Source organism: Amphiprion ocellaris, chromosome 14 (genome assembly GCF_022539595.1).
Source record: "Amphiprion ocellaris isolate individual 3 ecotype Okinawa chromosome 14, ASM2253959v1, whole genome shotgun sequence".
NCBI lineage: Eukaryota > Metazoa > Chordata > Actinopteri > Pomacentridae > Amphiprion > Amphiprion ocellaris.
This window is the reverse complement of record NC_072779.1, coordinates 2,827,841-2,846,468: the sequence shown is the minus strand read 5'-3', so window position 1 is coordinate 2,846,468 and position 18,628 is coordinate 2,827,841. Positions and strand designations below refer to the sequence as shown.

Genomic DNA, 18,628 nt, shown 5'->3' with positions numbered 1-18,628 from the left:
ATATTCTAAATATCATATCTTATTTCAAGAAATCTTACCAAGACATTTTTCACTTGTTCTATTGGCAGATTTTTTCACTGATTTCAAGGTAAAAGTTCCTTGGAATAAGTTTTTTTTCTTGTTTTGAGAGGGGCATTTTTCCAGTGTGCTACTCGTGAGCCGTCGGTCAGCAAATCGCAGCGCTCAGGTTTTACTGTTTGCTTCAACACATCTGCACAAAACCACCTCTGTTCCTCAGTCAGTAGAGTCGTGGCTCATTTCGTGCTCAGAATCAAAAGTTGTCATTTTGTCAGTAGATATGTTGTTATTACAGAGCAACTCTCATGATGATCTGTGTTTTTCTTATTGTTGACAAATGTTGACGCTCCTAACAAGCATTGTCTCTGCAGCCAAAGCCTCATTCTTCTCTGCCAGAGAGCTCCTTTGTTGTTGGACAAAAGCACATCAGTGAGCCGTACTGTTGCTCTGGTTGACACGTTCCTTCGTCGCATACATTCTAGTTTATTTTCAGTCGATCCCACATGTATTATGCTGCTGCCGCCAAATGGACAAAACTCGCTGTACGAACACCCGACAGAAATGTGCATAGGTGCTCTTCTTTGCTAGATTAATGAAAAGTAAAGTCAAAGTATGGCAGAAATGGATGCTGGTGATGTTATTCGCAATATATCTGGTATCAAGATCCCGCCTCTTTCCTAAAATGGAGGCACCACACCTTTAACCCTCGTGTCAAAATTGACCCGTTTTAGTGTTTGAAAATGTGAAGAAACAAAAAAAATTCACAGTGAAACTTCTGATGTCAACATTTTTGGGAAATCTTTGAACAATTTGTGGTGGAAAAAAAGAAATGTTACAAATGTTTAAGAACATTCACAAAAAAAAACTACTAAAATCCAGCAAATTTCGCTGGATTTTGGTAGATTTTTATGTGGATGTTTGTAAAGAAAATATTGGAAGTTTTACTGATATATATATGTGATCACTTTGGATATCTTTAGGATTTTTTTGGAAGATTTTTACTTATTTTTTGAAAATATTTACAAAAATTTTCTTGCTAAATTTGGGGGATTTTTTTTAAATAAAACTTTTAAGGGAGACTTTTAAGGAATTATTGGAATTTTCTTACTGAAGGTTTTGCAAATTTTCAGAAATATGGGGAATTTTTTTTTGGTGAATTTTTGGATTTTTTTCAGACAAAGAAAAAATATTTGTTGGTGCCCGTAAATGAGGACATCAGGAGGGTTAATAGAACATCAAAATAGTAGGCGATTAGTGTAACAGTTCACAACAAATCGATTAAAATGACACGTTATAGGATGTACCTAATTTGACAGAAACCATTTTTTTTTCAGTTTAGCAAACCTTTACCATAAAGTGGGCGGGGTTAATTACCTGTACTGCAAACAGCCACCAGGAGGCGACTGAAAAATGTTGGCTCCACTTTTGTATACCTTCTTTTTATACAGTCTCACAATTTAGTTTTATAAATGTCAACAAAAATGACGAAAATGAGGAAGCAGAGAAAGTAGTTAAACACCATCATAGAGGCACAGACAGAGGAGGTTGGGGCGGATGAAGGGTCAACAAAATGTCCGATTTTAACACAGAAGGCCAGTGTTCACTGGCTGTTTCCATCTGATAGTCAGCTTTTTTTCTTTCACCCATGGCCACAATTATTCCCTATGATTTCCTAACCGCCACCAAGTGTTTGTTATTGTAACCATGACAACAAAGCTCCCTCAACCTAAACTGAAACCTTGATATTTCCTCGACTCTATCCGCGCTGTATCTGTGCCGAAACCAAAGCAAACCTGAGCCACGGTGCTGTCGGATCATAAAGCAGATTGATTTAACGGCAGTGGTTTGGAAGAAACACTCTGACATCAAATATTAATCACTCTGGAATAACATGTAGACGCGTGTGAAGTACGTATGACGTGTCGTGGCACATTTTGTTTATGTGATGCATAGATCTGGTTTGCTTCTGTAAATACTCACTACAAGACCAAATGTTCCTCATTCTGACTGTGGTTTGCAACAAAAGCAGAATTTATTAACGTTTGTGTTAGGAAATTATGAAGCGTTTTGTCCAAATGAAACTAAGCATTTCTAATAAGGAAAGTGCCTTATCTGTCAGTACGTTACACTTAGATGCAGATAACTGATTAGCATTCCTAGTTTGAGTATCAGAAGAAAAAATTACATGAGATTTGGAAAGTGATTTTTATTTTAATGTCTGAATAAAAACGAAAAACAAAAGGTTCTGCCCTCGGTTGGGCAGAGAAACATGTACTAGAGGCTTATTTCTTTTGATTTCCAGCCGTTCAGATGCAGCATCAGTGCATTCCTGCTTCTCACCATCAAATGCCAGAAAACCCGGTAACAGACTAAAGCGCCACATGGTGCGTGTGGACCGAGGAGACAAATGAATTCATCAAAGTCATTTGAAAGCCATCTTAAGGGAGAAGCAGCAGTAAAATGCCACGATTTAAGTCTTCCTGGCACACATTGTGTTATGTAATGCTGTTATGCCCTCTTGAGAATAGTGTGTTCACATAACCGGAGTTGTTAGGAACGTGCTAATTCAACATTACGCTTGGAAATGTGGATTAAAAAAAATACCAAAGTGAGGCCGGTAACAGCCTGAGGATTTTCTCTGTGCTGCTAGAAAAGGCAGTGCTGTCTTCCAGGTTTAATGTGAGGGATGCCGGCTAGCGGAGACCGATGCCCAAACCAGAACATATCGATGGAGCCCAGCGAGTTCCCTAGATCTCCACTCTCACCTCCACCTGGCACGGAAAAGGCTCAATATTTAGAATAATGAAGTGGGAGATTATTCTGTGGGTTTGGCAGCAGGACGACTGACACCATTAACTGTCAGTCACTTGATTCTGTGTTGCTATGGAAACAACCTTGTTGCTCCACTCCGGGGCTAATTCTGTAGAAGAAGAAAAAAAAAGCTTGTAGAAGAAGAAAAAAACCCCACCATGGCTGCACGCATGAGTCATCTGCTAACACATCCACCCAGAGCTCTCCGGTTTTATCGCAGCGAGCCGCCTGTCAGAGCTGCCTGCATGGCTGTAGCTAAACGCAGAAACCACACCAGACAACAAAAGCAACCGCAGACTGAGCCCAGGTCCACAGGAGAAGCAGTAATCACCTCTAACTCAAGCCATCCGCCAAACCCAGCTGCACATTTCACACCAACACTCTGGGCTTTTGTTTTTAACTGAGGTCCAGCAGCGGCTGTTAGGATCAGTAAACAGCTAAAGTCATGTTTAAGCACATTTACCGACTATTCTCAAGTGTCTGATGATTTTTAGAAACTTATTGCTGCTGTAAATGAAACATGTTCTTAAATCAGACCAATCATCCCCTAGAAATTTTTTTTTTTTTTTTTAGGTCTTTCTAATTTTTTGTTCACCTCATTTACAAACAACAGGAACACAATCCAGCACAGCACCACAACTATTTACATCTTCCAAAGCTAACTTATGTATCCGCTAAGACTCAACCTACAATGGTTAATTGATTAATTGCCAACTATTATATTCATCGGCAACTATTTTGAGAATCAGTTAATCGGTTTGAATAGTTTTTTTTTATGAAAAAAGGTCAGAATTCTCTAAATTTTATCTTCTGAAATTTGAATATATTCTTGTTTATTTACTACTCTGTGACAGTAAACTGGATATTTGTGAATATCACTGATCGATATTTTCCACAATTTTCTTCCATTTTACCGACCAAACAACTGATCAATTAATTGACAAGTAAATCATCAATAAAAACAAGTGGTAATTGCATCATTAATTAGTACCTCAGTTGAAGGTTTAAGGTTGAATTTATGGCTTAATTTATGGTTTCCAAGTCTTAAACTGAGGGCAAATATGTGCTTGTCAGAGTTTAGAAGATGATTTGACTAAGGTAAAACACAATATTCAGATAAGTTCCCAATATTTTTTTGTGCTTTTGGTTTCAAAATGTTTCCCTCAAATCCTCATCAGTGCCAAAAAATCCTAAAATTTGCAAAAGCATTAAAAGCTTTTGCAAGCTGAACAGCTGAAGAGAACTAGAATAAAAAGAGTCTTTGCTCATACATAATCTCTACATCTTCACTGGAGATAAATCAAGTTATTGACACTACAGTGCTTTAGTTTATTTCAGTACTTTTAGCAACCTTTTCACTTCAGCTGACCTGGTATTCACAAAGGCAATTAAAAAGCTGTAACAGTAAGATTATTTCCGAATCATAGCCTGCATCCAAACCCACCCCCAGGTCCCTGCAGGTCTCAGGCCATGAATAAACCAGAAGTGAGCTAGTCTTGTGTCGAAGTCTAATGCCCCTTCAGATAGTGTTTCCCTCATGTTAGAATTCTGTTTCCCACTGAGCTGTTCTGCTGTTTGGACATAGTTCAGGTTATCATGGCAGAGAACTTTTAGTAACTAGATCTGAATTACAGATATCCATAATTCACTTCTTCCGAGTCCAAAAGAATATGTCAGATATCCACATCGTCCTTCTTCCAGTACAAATGGCATCATCTAAACCATTCGTACCTGTGGGTTTTTCTCATTACAGATATCTACAATTCAACAACAGATATCTGTAACTTAATAGTCAGGTAAAATTATTACAGAGGCTCAAAGGGAGGAGGTCTGGCTGGATGGAAGGGTCAGCAAACTGAAGGCCAATGTTCATTTACTGTGTCTATCTGACCGTTAATTTGGTTTCTTAAATAAAAATATAATTCTGACTAGTCATAATTATTACAGAAACAGAAAGGGAGGAGGTCGGGGTGGATGGAAGGGTCAACAAACTGAAAGTTTCTATCTGACCGTTAATTTGGTTTCTTAATTAAAAATAAAAATCTGACTAGTCACAGAGACACAAATATTATTACAGAGACACTAAAGAGGAGGTCAGGGTGGATGGATGGGTCAACAAACTGAAGGCCACCGTTCATTTACTCTTTCCATCCGACAATCAGCTTGGTTTCTTAATTAAAAGTTTAATTCGGACTACTTCTAATCTTAGTTTAGATGCTTTTTAATTCCCGTCATTTCAAGATATCAACAATATGTTTTTAGATATCTTCAATTAAGTTAGGTGAACTAATCTACTCATTCAAAATGTAATTACAGATATCGTGAATTGGAGTTTTCAAATATATAGTTACATCAGAAACTATGGCAGGTCGGAGGCGCTTTGCTTTTCAAACATACTATGACTGCATATGACAAACTGTTTTACCATCAACAACCTGAAGCCAGAATTCTAGTAAATTTCAAGCCGAAGTTTTGAGGGAACGAAGCTCTTGTTCTCCACAAGCTTCTTGCTAATTTACTCATTCTGTTTTCTAGTGATCTTACCCACCACAGCAGCCATTACTGCTGCTAACGCTGTTAAAATGTTAAATTGTAGAAGCAGCATCATGCTTCAGGACTGGACAAGTCATAATGATGTTCAAGACATCTGCAGCTATCATTTTCACTTGTCCAAACTGAATTAATTGAACTGAATTTTTCCAAACATTATGAACGACCTGAAATTAATTCTGAAAAATAATTTCAATTTCAACAATATGATGCCTCAATTTATCATTTCCACATTACAACTTCCAGATCACAGAGTGTCTACAAAGGAACACAACATTTAGTCACAGCTATCTGGAACTGAACAATATAGTATTTTACTTTATGATCAAAATGACAAAAGTCAGACAAGAAATTACAAAAATAAGGCAAATGACACGAAACAAAACAAAAAAAGACAAAAAATTAGACAAAAAAGTTACAAAGCAACAAAAAAATGGACAAACGACAAAAACGAGAAAAAATGACAAAAATGAGAAACAAAATGTCAAAGAAATAGACAAACAACACAAACGATACACAAAACAACTAATAAAGTAAACCACAAAATGACAAAAATAAGACAAAAAACACAAGGGAGACAAAAAAGGAAACACAAATTGACAAAAACATGAGACTAATGACACAGAACAAAACAAAAAAACAAAAAATTAGACAAAAAAGTTACAAAGTGAAAAAATGGACAAATTACAAAAAAGAGACAAAAAATGACAAAAGTGAGAAACAAAACAACAAAAAAGTAGACGATGCAGTGACACAAGCAAGAAAACACACCAAACGCCTCAGACACATAAAATACAGCTGCAAAAAAGGAAAACTGCAGCAGGTTTGTTCTCATGTGTGTCTTATTTGTTTAACCCTCGTGTCGTCCTGTGAGTCAAAACTGACCCGTTTTAAAGTTTGAAAATGTGGAAAAAAAAAAATATTTTCACAGTGAAACTTGTGATGTCCACATTTTCAACATTTTTGGGAAATCTTTGAACATTTTTTGGTGGAAAAAAAGAAATGTTGAAAATGTTTCTTTAAGAACATTCACAAAAAAATCAACCAAAATCCAGCAAATTTCGCTGGATTTTGGTTGATTTTTTGTGAATGTTCTTAAGAAAATATTAGAAGTTTTACTGATATATATGGAATCACTTTAAATATTTTCAGGATTTTTTTGGAAGATTTTTACTCATTTTTTGAAAAATTTTTACAAGAATTTTCTTGCCAAATATGGGGGATTTTTTAAATAAAACTTTTAAGGGCAACTTTTAAGGAATTATTGGATTTTTCTTCCTGAAGGTTTTGCAAATTTTCAGAAATTTGTGGAATTTGTTTGCTGAATTTTTGGATTTTTTTCAGACAAGGAAACTTTATTTTTTGGTGCCCGTAAATGAGGACAACAGGAGGGTTAAAAATGAGCTGTAAAATAGAGCAGAGCAGCTTTGAAATGAATTTTTAAAAAAAGCACTGCTGTGGGTTTATGATTCTGGAGACCAGGAGAACCAGCAGAACCAGTAGAACCAGTAGAACTGGCGCTGCTCGTGCACCGTGCAGTCGGTCGTGTCGGTGCAGTGTGATGGTTTGAACTGAGATTAAGCTCCCCTTTAATCCTCCTCCGCTCCACATGACCTCACTGTGATGCACGAGCCACAGGGAGCTGCCATTGGTGCGTCACGTCTTCTCAGCGCGGCCGGCGGCCAATCAGAACGGCCCGGCGCAGCATCCTCCCCCCATCGGTGGAGGAGGAGGAGAGGGGAGGAGAGGGGAGGAGAGGGGAGGAGAGGGGAGGAGAGGGGAGGAGAGGGGAGGAGAGGGGAGGAGAGGGTAGTGGGTTTCTATGAATGGAACCATGGAGGAGAGGACGAGGTGAAGGAACCCAAACAGCTCGTCTCCATCTTCTCCTCACACTCGGCCTTTATAGTTATAATTATCATAGCAGGGATTATAATTACAGTAAACAGAGGGAGAAAGTAACTAAGTAGATTTACTCGAGTACTGTGCTTAAGTACATGTATTTAATGTCTGCTCCACTACATGGACATTCACAGATACAGTTATCTACAGATTAAGATTTTGCAAAAACATTTTTTAAAACAATGTTAAGACAAAATGATGTGTGGTTTGGGCCATCAGTTAATTGTTAAATTGCATTTTACTTAATTTGGTATGTTAAACACTGTTTTTAACTAATGTTTTGAACAATTTACTGTTATTTTGCATTTTTTGCCCTGTAAACTAGTAAAATTACTGAAAAATAACTTTAATTTACAGGTTAATTGTAAAACAACAGGCTATGACAATATTTTTTAATTTTTACTATTTTAAAAATAAGTAAAAATATCATTATTTTACACATATCTGTCATTATTTGAAAGAAAAATTCTGTATATTTAAGATGGAAAAATGGTAATTGTTTAAATTGTTATTTTACAGATTTTTCCAGTTTTGATAGATTATGAATAATATCTAGTAAAATCACAGAAAAAAGATTTACATGTTAACCATAAAACAACATTTTAAAACAGTATTTTATAAAATTATTATCTTTCTTTTGTAAAATCACAAAATGTTTTACTTTTTTTTTTTTTTTTTACAGATTTTTCCTGTTTTGTTAAATGAAAGTATAATAACATATAATATCTAATAAAATCACAGAAAACAATATTAGTTTATTGTAAGGCATATAAGCCTAGCACTGTAAAGAACATCCACATTTAACATATGTCTTTTTATAAATGGTAATTTGTTCCACAGTGTGACTGTATTTAAATCAGCTAAAAATATAATTATTTTTAAAATACTTGCCACTAGTTTTCACAGTTTTTCCATTTTTGAAGTGTATAATATTGCCGGATCTTACCTTTGATATTTAAATTAATCAAGTAAATTTGTATATCAAATAACACTGTAGAGTCTTAACCCTAATATTTAAAATTGTTAGGTAAATTTAAAACGTTAATCTTGTTCCTCCTTTGATTCCACTTCTGTTCTTGACCTGTTTGTTAGCCGGTTCTTCTCTAAACCTATAAGCTGATTTCATTTAGTTTGATGAATTTTTGCCTTTAGGAATCTGAATCAACATCTTTTCAGGTTTACAAAACAAGTAAGTCAATCAAGCTGTGTTGTTTTTTCAGGTGGTAATGGGTGATTTATTATAAATCTGATTACTGTGTTTGGATAAATGTGTTTTTAAAGGCTCCAGGGAAGAGTCCTTGAATATTAATCAACCCAAACTTAATTTGATTCAGGAGAAAAATACTGCGAGCAGCTGTAACAGCATTAAAAATATTTGGTGATGTTGATTGAAGCCAACGGTAAGTAGGAAGTTTGTACTCAACTGTGATGGTGTGAATGTAAAATATGTGAAGTAGATGTTCTGAGTTTTAAGCATATGTGGTGGTACTTCGGTTTTTTACATCCATTAATGTTCTTCTGCTGTTTTTGTTGAGGAAAGGATGGGCAGGTGTGTTTGTTTTTACATGGTATTTGCTGTTTATTGTCAGATATTTGATAATTGTCATTTAATTTCTTTCTTTTAAATGATAATAAGAACTTTTTGAGGCCCAATGAGGTCAAATTATTCTATAACGTCACAACATAAAGAATTAAAAATACGGATTGGAAGGAACGTCCAAAACCAGTAAACAGATCTGTGAGTCAGAAATAAACTGGGACGAGTGAACTAAACTGTAAATATTGTATTCCGACTTAAAACCAGATCCACCTCACATAGCTGTAATAATCAGTATTAACAATCTGTTTATGTCATATACCATCATATTAGTCACACAAATCATTTTACTGCACAACTACTTCCTGATAAAGCTTCTCTACTTTGAGCTAAATAGGAAATTACTTCACTAAATAATGACTAACTTCTTGTTTTGCATTGAAAGTAAATGTGTGGCTCAGTTCAAATACTGCTATTAAAACTACAAAACTAAAACAATAAACCATTGAGATGGGAGTTGGGAAATATCTGTCCGTCTGTCTGTCTGTCTTAAGGTCAGGTAATGACTTTGCCGTCAGATTTTTACTCAGTTTGTCTCGGCATTGTCGGTATATTCTGTGGTATTTATATATTCTGTGCATCTCTAGAGTGAGATGGAGATATTTCACCAATACAATGGCCACCTTCTCAAGGAGAGTTTTACCCAGGAGGCTATAATGGTTCCTGCTTATGGGGCCACGCTTTAACTCCTCTGTTCCTCACGTCTCCAGACCTTGACCTAGTTTGAGAACAAAATCAAGGACCTGAGGAAAAGAATGTGCTATAGGAGTAGATGAGCTACAGGAATGGATGTAAAAGGTTGTTTAAAAACACAGCTGGAAGCAGACTGGACCATCATTCTTTTCCCACCTCTACAATGACTGAACAGCAGTTTTCCAAACAACTACACACAGAAACAAAACACACCAAAATAAGTGTAAAATAATACAGTGTGGCACCACTTCGTCCTCATGAGATCACAAACAGTGGCAGCAAAACAAACAATTGTCACTCACAAACGGTTGCACGTTGCAAGCATGTTGTTTGTTTTGAAACATGTCAAAAGGAAATTATCTCATGTTGCAAACATGACGAAAGACGCCGCAGATCTTATTTTGAGGAAGGAAGAGATGTGAGCCCAACCTGCGCTTCTGTTTTTGTACATTTTCTGCTTGCCTTTTTGAAAGTGTTTATTGATGAAGCCCACAGGCAGCAGCGCCGTGAGAGGCTAACATGCAGGTGTTTCTGTGAAGCTGTGGGGGAAAACCTCAGCTTTGCTTTGTGTTTTATTGGCTGTAGACGTGTTCAGTGGTACCACACATTCTGTTAAATCCCAGATGTCCAGTGCTTGTTTTTGGCTGGGTGAATGAATCATTATTTGCAAATATGGAACCAATAATTGCCCTCACCACCCACCCCTGCAGTCTCACATAGACTGTTCCGATATATGAAATTAAATAAGATATGCTTAGTGTAATAAACTACAGGAAAGGCAAAAAGTCAAAAAGCAAAACCAGTTTGTGTGGTTTGGATCGATACTCAACCCCAGATGTGTCGTGTACAAATTACATCTCAGTTTTTCCACACGGTGTCCAAAAATATGCCCTCATTCTTTAGATTAAAGTCTCTAATGGGTTTCACTCTAGCATGAGCTGGAGTTAGTCAAATATTACCGATACAAACCCCAGGAGATGCCTGTATATGTCAGCTACACTCTGGTATTAATGTCAGAGAAATTAAATATATTAAACCTCTAAAGCACTTGGTTAAGGTTGGGAAAAGATCACAGTTCCAGCTAATTAAAAGGTGAATGTTAACAGCAGATCCATATTAAACCTCACTATGTAAAGGTCAGAGTTAAACATTGATGCTTGGTGTAAGTCTGAGAAGGGGAATTGACCAATAAGACAAATATAAAGTGTAAACTGTGTCTCTTTATCGATGTAAAGTTCATGAGATTCATGCCAGATAAAGCCTGTGGATGAAAAACGCATCACAAACAGTCTGGATATGTTGTGGAGAAAAGGAATAATAAGTTGCCTTTTTAATACATTTAACAATATCTGTGAGATGATCGTCAGTGGAGTTATTTGCAGTTTCTGTGGTTGCCATGGAGAAGGGAACAATTCATCGTGTTTCAACTTTCTCCAACGCTATAATATAATGAGAGTGGAAGGAAGAGAAAGGAGAGGCAGGAGCAGAGAATGACTGCAAGTATGAAAAGGGAAGTATTGTGTGTTGTTGACAACAGTAGAAGTAAAGAAAGACTCGTAGACTTCTAACAGCGTGGACAAATGTCTACACAGTGTACTAACAAGACATATGCATAAGATTATTCCAATCTGAAGCGACGTGGCAGCTGCTTGTGTAATTGTGAAATTTTAATTTAATTGTGTGGATCCAGCTGAGACTTTTGATTATACTTCTTTTCTATGCTGCCTAAAATATCACCATTATTAGGGTTCAAACCTATTGGAATGTAAGGAATTATTATACTTTCTTTGTCGGACGGAAGAAACGCATCAGCAACCAGCAAAAAAAAAATTATATTTTGGGGGAAATACACACATATGAGGCAAAATGGCTCAATAGCGCCCCCTGGAATATTATGAAAATTCAGCCAGCGGACCGCATTTCACCTACAGCTACGAAATTCGGCACACGTATGTAACTCGTCAGGACGCACAAAAAAGTCTCTTGCATCATTACTCAAAAACCAACAGGAAGTCGGCCATTTTGAATTATGATTCATGTTTTGGACAATTTTGTGTCATTTTTGGACTTTTTTAAAAGCTATAAACTCAAACAGGCCAATCCTGAGAGAGCTGAAATTTGTCCAGGATCAAAAGTTATCAAAATGCTCTGCAAAAGTCTGAGGGTGTGGAAATGGTGACCAATAAAATGCGGCCATTTTGATATATGATTCATATTTTGAATGATTTTGTGTCATTTTTGGACATTTTCAAAAGCTCTAAACTCAAACAGGGTAACCCCGAGAGAGCTTGAATTTGGCCAGGATGTACACCAGGCATGGGTGATCAAAAGTTATCAAGATGCTCTGCAAAAGTCTAAGGGTGTGGAAATGGCGACCAGTGGAATGCAACCATTTTAGGTGTCTCGCCATCAAACAGGAAGTTCCATATAACTGGCCTGTACATGCTCCAATCTGCCTCAAACTTGACATGTGTGATCAGAGTCCGGCCCTCATCACATCCATAGGCCGATGTACACTCTCACTTGCAGCGCCAGCTAGTGGACATGCGTGGGATAGCCGAGCCGCAAGGATGGGAGGACCCGACCAACGCTGCTTTCAGCTTTACTTCTTCTTTTTTTAAAATTTTTTTAAGGGAGTGAAAATGTTTTCATGTAGAATTTCTCAAAAAAAAGGGATCATTCATTAAAGCATTCAGCAGTTGTTTAATTTTACAAACCTGCACTTTGGCTGACTTCAGGGAGAAACACTTCCTAGTTTGATTAAACACGTCCACTATACAACACAACAAACAGCTTAACTGCACTTCAACCATAAAAACCCCAAACTGCTTTTCAAACTTCTCACTACAGCTAAATCAATTTAATCTCTGGGCTGCATGTGAGCAAACACACAAGTGTTGTCCACATCTGTGTTTCATTTATACTCCTGTACCAATCGCACCGTAAAGATATATATCTATTTCACCCTGGTGACGGTGTAAACAAACCAGCACTGCAACTAACAATTATTTCCATTCTTGAAAAATTAGATGCTTAGTTTTTTGAAGAAATGCCTGTAGAATGTCGTCAGTGCTCAGAAATTCGTTGTCAGAAGCCTGTCCAGCAGTCTAAAACCCCAAAATATTCAGTTTACTGTCAAGTGTGACCAAGAAAAACATTATCGACTCAACTGCAGCTCTAATAAAAACCACTTCATCCATGGAAAAAAAGTAAAAGCATTTAAATTTATCAACATAAATGGATGGGGCCATGACAAGATGATATTAAATGCTTTGAGGAGGAATTTGATTTCTTATCCTCTGGTAGAAGATAAGCTTTGAGAGCATGATCCCACAATAAACAACAAACTCTAATGCAAACATGAGAAGACTTCTGAGAGGATGATCACAGCGAACTACTGAAGAGACTGTGTAATCACCAAGAGTCCGGAGGTTCTGTGAGGAAACTTTATGGGTGAACAGTGTTGAGGTTGTGTGTTGAGGTTGTGTGTGGAGGTTCGCATGTGTGTGTGCCGCCAGTATCTTCAATTAAAACAGAAATACAGCCAATACACAAATTTGAAGCCACTTAAAAAGCTTGTAACATGCCTATATTAAATGTGGACATAATGACACAACAAGCTTTCAGTTGAAGGGAAAATCTCTCTGAATGCAGCACAATGAAGCGCCGGCTGTGCACAGGTGGAAGCCAGCACCACAAACATTCACTTACATCTTAATTGGACTCAATTAGCAGGGCTAGCGCATGAAAAGAGCAGGAATTATCAGCTCAAAAGAGGAATGTACATGAAACTGTAAACTGTTTTCACTGCGGGAACATTCAGACTGTTTGATTGTGTAAAAGTAAGAAAACTGACCCTGTAGAAACTTACTCACAGCAACTACATACGACCCTGAAAAAGTGCAGCCTGGGTCTCGACACTGGTTGGTTAAATTCATAGAGGGATTGGTTAAACTTGGAGAGGACAACAACCACCATTCTCTTAATATCCTTGTTGAGTAGCACACTAAAAGTACCAACAACAACATAAAAATCACCATATAGGTTAACATAACGACCTCTATGATTCTGTTTCCTACATGTTCATAGACATTGAGTTATGGCTAGTAACTACTATTTTTCATTGTTTAGTTTGACATCTAGTTGCTTCCCCAAGTGAAGGAGTTCAAGTATCTTGAGATCATGTACACGAGTGATAGGAAAATGGATCGTGGGATGGATAGACGGATTGGTATGGGCGTTGTACCGAGCCGTCGTGGTGAAAAGGCAACTGACTGCAAGGTGAAGCTCTCGATTTATCATCCATCTATGTTCCAACCCTCACCTCATGAGCTCTTGGTAGTGACCGAAAGAATGAGATCACGGGTACAAGTGGCTGAAATGAGCTTCCTCTGTAGGGTGGCTAGGCTCAGCCTTAGAGATAGGGGGAGAAGCTTGGACATCTGGACGGAGCTCGGAGTAGAGCCACTGCTCCTTCTCGTTGAAAAGAACCAGTTGAGGTGGTTTGGACATCTGATTCGGACTTCCTTTGGAGGTTTTCCGAACACATCTGCCTGGGAGGAGACGCCGGGGTAGACTCAGAACTCACTGGAGGGATTATATTTCTGGTCTGGCCTGGGAACGCCTTGGCAACCCGGTGCCGGATAAGCAGAAGAAAATGGATGGATGGATGGATGGATGGATGGATGGATGGATGGATGGATGGATGGATGGATGGATGGATGGATAGTTTGACATCGAGGTCAGTGCTGTTGGATCTTACACCACAAAGGAAACCCAGAGGCTGTACCATCATGTAAATATTTGTGCTAACTCACGCCTGCTGGTGAAAGCTGCCTTATAATAATGTGTGACTTAAAGTAACTACAGTTCTATAGGTGCAAGACAAACCAATAACTGTCATATTAAAGCTCAATTAGCTACTGGATCTCTGGACAAAAATTCTCCTGTACAACATTTTCATGCACTGAGAGGGATGGTTGAAATTATCCAAGCGGTACTGGCCTTTTTAATATTCACACTACAAGTTGTTGAGATGTGGGAACCACAGCACCATCTCTGCGTTGGTTCATTTACAGAAGTCTCCCCAAGTTGAAAATGTCAATTTGTAGCAAAGCATGTACTACAGCAGACACTATAAAACAAGGCTATGTATGTAAAAAGGATTTAATGGTGTCCCTAAATTCATGAGTACGCCAGTGAAAAGATATATAGACCAGTGTGCAACTCACCCCCTATTTAATGGATATTTGTTTATACCAAGCAGCAACCTTTGGTGCTGAGGAATGAAGCCAACGTTGAAATGCAGTTCCTCAAACATCCACTTGAGACTGCTCCAAAAGTGAGTCCATCCTCATAGTGCCTCATTCTAAAATGCCGACTTTACAACAGAAATAAACATGTCTACAGCCTGATACAAAAACTGTTTTGGTCCCTATTGCTAGTTTTCACTTTCAAGAGGTGGATTAATTTTTATATAATTCATACATTTCAGTTGTATTAAGACTTAAAGTTGTGCATAATTAAGGGTGTGGCTGCTTTGAGTGACAGCTGGCTGCTGTCATATTCAATCTATGGCCCAAAATATAGTTTGCTGGTGCATCAAAGAACAGTTTTATGATGCACAGAAACAACTTGGTTGGGTTGAGGGGAAATATAAGAGCTTTTTTCCCACTGACCTGATTTACAGGCATCAAAAAATATTGTTTTCTTGTCTGAAAACAATCAAAAAATTCAGCAATAAAATTCCCCAAATTTCGGAAAATTTGCAAAACCTTCAGGAAGAAAATTCCAATTTGGCAAGAAAATTCTTGCAAATATTTTTAAAAAATATTAAAAGCCTTCCAAAAAATCCTAAAAATATCTAAAGTGATTCCATATATATCAGTAAAACTTCTAATATTTTCTTTAAGAACATTCACAAAAAATCAACTAAAATCCAATGAAATTCGCTGGAGTTTGATTGATTTTTTTTTGTGAGTGTTCTTCAAGAAACATTTTTAACATTAGTTTTTTTCCACCAAAAATTTTTCAAAAATTTCCCCAAAATGTTGAAAATGTGGACATCAGAAGTTTCACTGTGAAAATAATTTGTCCCCCACATTTTCAAACTTTAAAACGGGTCAGTTTCACCCGCAGGATGACAGACGTTAAAGGGTTAAAGTCATAGAACTATTGTGGTCATACATTACCACAATATTAAAGAGTTGGTTGTAAACAGGAAACTAACAGCAGTCGCCTACATTGAAGTCAGATGTTTTGTTGACCCAATCATCCACCCTGACCTCCTCCATTTCAGACTGGGTGTCTATAATAAGCTCAGCTGACCTCTTAGTTTCAGACTTTGCCTCTATAATAAGGTCACCCGACCTCCAGCCTCCGTTGCCCTCGTCATAATTACTGCTCTGTCACTTCACGGTAAACATAATTGTTTTGGGACACAGCAATGGTGGTGGCGAACATTTTAATTACTTCTTCTCTCATATTTGTGGGAAAGGCCACATGTCCATCTGCATTAGTTAACAAGCGTTTGGATCCTACATGAAAATGAGCTCATTCTCTGCTAGCAAGAGCAGAGCTGGATTCATTAGAGACGTTGAGGCTGGTTGCTGTTGGCTTGAGTTTTCATTGATTAAACTCCTGTTATCTGACATACAAGCCACAGAGGCCCTTTCGCACTGAATTCAGAGTATTTAATTGTACAATATGTCCCTGCGTTGTACTCAGCCATCCCCAGCTCATTTATTAGGGGGAAATTAAATGCAGTGCAATGACTACTGTGTTTCTAGCGTCCAACAGAGAGAACCTTGAGGATTCACTGGGCCTGCTGCTACATTTTCAATTTGTATGAACCAGTTTGAACTGTATGTTAAAATATGTGGTGCTCTGAGGAAAATCACAGCCGAGTGTGGTCTAACAATCTGAGGAAGCAATAAACAGCAGTGATTACTGAGGGTCTGAATGGATTACATCATTGTTAAGAAGCTGGGACACATTTAGATGAACATTTTCTGTCATTTAAAGTTATTTGATTTGGAGATTTTTCAGTTTCACCATCTCAAAACAGGATATTTGCATTAGTGGTGTTACTGTGAGTAGAGAGTGACCTAATCATTAAAATAATTACCAAAATGTGGCAACAGATAGCCCAGTATTTAAGTAAAATTAATTCAATTTGCTGTCATTGGACAAATTACCATCACAAATAGACAGAACTTTTAGTGTCTAGGAAATCATAAATAAACTAGACTATTGGTTATTTGGACAACTGGTGAACTTTCTATTATTTTAGAGTCAGTCTCTTGTTTATTTGTGGATTATTATGCATCTTACATCACTGGATGTCCTGTCTAACATTTTGTCTTTCCATCACTGTGGTGGTTTTGTCTGATTTAAACAGTGAGGAGCATTAATATTAAAAATGACCAATGTCTGAAGGACATAATGCTGCCATTTTAAGACCGATGAAGCAGTAAAAATTACATTTCACATGTCTGAAAAGCACTTTTCTTTAGTCTGTGAGTTTTTCTACCTGTTGTCCAGTTAATGCATCAGCCCAGGTATTGTCTACTGATCTGAAACTTGACTGTGATTTGCTTTCATTAAAACTTGTCAGTTTTTTAATGTCTTCATGAACAAACCATGAAACCAAAATCAAAACTCCACATCGCTCCTTCCTGAAGTTTACTCTTCTGTACACTACCATTCAAAAGTTAGGGGTCATCCAGACAATTCCATGTTTTCCATGAAAACTCTCACTTTTATCCATGTGCTAACATAACTGCATAACTGGGTTTTCTAATCATCAACGAGCCTTTCAACACCATTAGCTAACACAATGTAGCATTAGAACACAGGAGTGATGGTTGCTGGAAATGTTCCTCTGTACCTCTATGGAGATATTCCATTAAAAATCAGCTGTTTCCAGCTACAATAGTCATTTACCACATTAACAATGTCTAGACTGGATTTATCATTCATTTAATGCTATCTTCATTTAAAAAAAACTGCTTTTCTTTAAAAAATAAGGTGATTTCAATGTGACCCCAAACTTTTGAATGGTGGTTTATGTATAATGCAAATAGAAGTGGCATCAACTAAGACTTTAGACAAACCAAACATCTGAAAACTCTTCTTCAGGTTTGGTTTTTCGATTACAAGAATGGTGCACCAAGACGAACCTTTTCTATCACCACGAATGAGCATAAATGTTTGTGTATTTGTAGATTAAGACGTTAAAACCAGATATAACTGAGCAAAATTCAGTTTTTGGTGTCCAAATCTGACTAATTTCAGTTGCTCCCTGACTGGTTTTGACACCTCTGTCAGTCATGAACCAACACAGTTTACCTCCAACCAAAGCAATGAAAACCCCACTTTGGCTGCAAAGTTCAGCCGTCTATGCTCTGTTCTGGGTAGAACCTTTCTAGGAACACATCTAATAAGGACATTTCCAAGTGACCCAAACTTTTGAACGGTAATGTACATGCAGCAGTATAACTGACTGCAGATCATCAGATCACATTAGTCCAGGACAGACATAATAAATAATCTGTCAGCTCTTTTATTCGCTTTTTTGACAGCGCTGAAGCAAACCTTTGCCCTCACTCCTTCATTAAGAACCCGTAAATCTAGCATCGGCTCAGTTCGGGTTTATTTTAAACTTAATTTGAGTGTGATGGAGAACATTCAGACGCTGGGTTGCCATGGTTACCTGCATCTGGAGGTGGCCTAGTTATGTTGGTGACTCACGTATAGCGAGCCTTCAGTCCTTCAAACGACCCCCTCTTCCTCCTCCTCCTCCTCCTCCTCCTGTTCACCTTAAGAACAGACGCACCTCCTCCAGCACGCACACATCTGGCCAGATGTTGTGATGCACTGCTGCATTGAACACAGCTCTGTGTTAGATCATTTTAACGTTCTCCAAGGCAGATGCTGGCTCACTTGTGGTATCTGGGGCCCACGTTAAAATCAGAACAGTTAAAAGTTCATATTATAGCATGCGATGATTAAAGGGCGTATGGATGTATGGATGTAAGTAATGTATTATTTTCCCAGGGA

At 37.6% G+C, this 18,628-nt stretch overlaps 1 protein-coding gene across 2 annotated transcripts in view; it reads left to right on the top strand.

Annotated features, from left to right (window-relative positions):
- ppm1e (protein phosphatase, Mg2+/Mn2+ dependent, 1E) overlaps positions 1-18,628 on the top strand; it is a 67,973-nt gene that overhangs the window by 33,706 nt on the left and 15,639 nt on the right. The gene's annotated exons all lie outside the window — the stretch shown is intronic.